At 56.3% G+C, this 2,307-nt stretch overlaps 1 protein-coding gene across 2 annotated transcripts in view; it reads right to left on the bottom strand.

The window, feature by feature from the left end:
* CCDC18 (coiled-coil domain containing 18) overlaps positions 1–2,307 on the bottom strand; it is an 80,946-nt gene that overhangs the window by 55,077 nt on the left and 23,562 nt on the right. Inside the window, exon 1 of one of the 2 annotated variants that reach the window (XM_006021837.3) lies at positions 2,002–2,241. The exons of the other annotated variant lie outside the window; for it this stretch is intronic. The gene's annotated coding sequence lies outside the window, so the exon portion shown is untranslated. Of the gene's footprint in view, positions 1–2,001; positions 2,242–2,307 lie in introns of those variants that run through there. 2 annotated transcript variants of the gene reach the window in all.

Raw genomic sequence — 2,307 nt, 5'->3', positions numbered from 1 at the left:
CCCAGCTTCCGGTGCTTTAATAAAAAGCCCCCACTTACTGGATGCTACCGGGTGGGTGGGGGTGTGCAATCCCGGCTACCCCCCACTACATGGGGGGCTCTGTCTTGCTCCCCCAGCCCCCATCATGGCTGCCCTGCCTGGCCCAGCTCTGGCTCTTTAAGAAAAATAAAAGAAAGAGTGAGAAAAACCCTGTGACACACCAGCTCCTGCAGCAGCCTTGGGGCTTCGGGAGGCTCATGCAGACCCCCCCATATGGTGCGGGGCAGCGGGGATCGCCACCACTGGGCAGGAACAGTGAGTCCGGGGGGGTTTATTTATTTTTTTCTTAAAGGGTCTGAGCTGGGGCGGGCGGGGCAGCCATGAGGGGAGCTGGGGGAGCAGGGAGGGTCAGGGGGCTGGTGCAGAGCCCCCCCCATGCAGAGTGGGGCAGCAAGAATTATCCCCCTGCCCAGGAGCTCCCAGTGAGTAGGGGCTTTTTTTCCCTCCCCAAGTGCTGGGAGCTGGGACAAGCGGGGCAGCCACTGGTGGGCTCCAAGAGCAGGCAGGGGATGGGCCAGGGCGACTGGAGATTTGGCAGCGGCGGAATCTCTGAATCAGATTCAGCTGAATCGATTTGGGACAGTGATTCAAATCACCAAATCAAATCATTGTCCCCCAAACTGGCTGAATCTGAAGTGAATACTAGCTGATTCGCACAGGCCTAGTAAATACCCGGTGGCCAATGTCCCCTTTCCCCAGTTTTCCCTGAGCACGGGGAAAAGCCCCTGAATGGCTGGACATTAAGGAAGATGACACTAACTGCAATTTTCCAATTGCCCTTCTCATTAACGCTGACTTGAATAAAGATCATTCCTGCACTTCAAAATCTGTGTGGGGTGCCCAGGTGTGTGGCAGGGGAAGCTGCTTCAATGTTCCCAAGAGCTGGGTGCTCTGGGGCTGTCAGAGCTTTTGTGGCTTTTAAAGAATACTTCCCTCCACAAGTCTACCTGGGGGTATGCACAGGGCTGTCCCTAGGGGGTGGTGAATTGGGGTGACCGCCTTGGGCCCTGTGCTTTGGGGGTCTCCGCAGAGCAGGGCGGAGTAGAGGCGGCACAGAGCTGGGCAGAGCCACGACTCCGTGTCTAGCCACTCACTACCTCCCCACCCCGGCCGCCACTGCTGATGGTAGGAGCAGCAGCTTCTTTGGGTCCAGGACCCATGGGATCAGAGCGGGGGAGGGGCCCTGCATGGGCTGATTTGCCCTGGGCCCCACACCCTGCTCGGGTCAGGTCTGGGTATGCAAGTTAAGAGCCCTTGTACTGCAATCGGAAACTGAAAGGTGGCTAGGGTAGCACAAAGAATACAAGTGTTCTGCAGGTCACATTCAGATACATCCAGCTAGTCTTTTACTATGTGCTCATAAGACCTCACTAAATGAAACGGCACATTCTCTATCGGCTGATGTTCCTACACAGTCTCTTAGACTAGCTCACACAGAGGATCTAGTATGGTTAAACCTAGAAATAACCAAGCCCTATCAAGGCCCTTGTCTAAAACAGCGTTTCTCAACCCGTGGGTCATGACCCAAAAGTGGGCCGCGAGAATATGTGGAAGGGTCACAAACTTTAAACAAGGATTCTCCTTTTAAAGGATAAAAATGTGGGAAACTGGCTTCTCCCTTGCAGACTGGCAGAGTTCCAGCCTAGGAGGGGCTGCTTGGGGCTCCCCCTGCCCCACACACTGGGAGCCTGGGGGGCAGCGGGTCAAGAGTGAGGGCACTGGGTCGGGACTGGCCATCGATGTTTACAAATGGGTCCTGGCACAAAAGAGGTTGAGAACCGCTGTTGTGAAAGGACAGGCTGGCATGTCGCAGGCAGACTCAGCAGCTGGTTCTCCGCCAGGTGCCACGCAACGTTAGTGCTCTGCAGCGCACAAACAAGCTTCACAAAACAGGCCCAAGGACTTCAAATAAGAATCCATCACGTTGAAAAAAACAAACCCAAAACAAACACTGGGACTTGCCATGGTCTCCCCAGGTTCTTTACAAGAGGAAAACGGCTGCCCTGTTTTTCCATAGGCAGGAAAGCAAAGGAAGCGAAGAGCGGGCCTGTTCCCAGGGAGCCGGGGCTGGACAGGCTGAGAAACTGGTAAAACCGGGGCCTTACGCGACCTTGTCACATGCGGCCTCGGTGATCCGAGCCTGCGGCCCCGCACCGGAGGAAGCCACGCTGAGACCCCGCTCCTGCCGGCCAAACCCGGCGCGGGAGCTGAAAGGAAAAGAAAACTTCACTTCAGTGACAGCCCCTCTGCCCGGCCCGGCCCCGCCCC

Source organism: Alligator sinensis, unplaced genomic scaffold, assembly GCF_000455745.1.
Source record: "Alligator sinensis unplaced genomic scaffold, ASM45574v1 scaffold199_1, whole genome shotgun sequence".
NCBI lineage: Eukaryota > Metazoa > Chordata > Crocodylia > Alligatoridae > Alligator > Alligator sinensis.
Note: the sequence above shows the minus strand (reverse complement) of the source record. Positions and strands in the feature narration are given on the sequence as shown.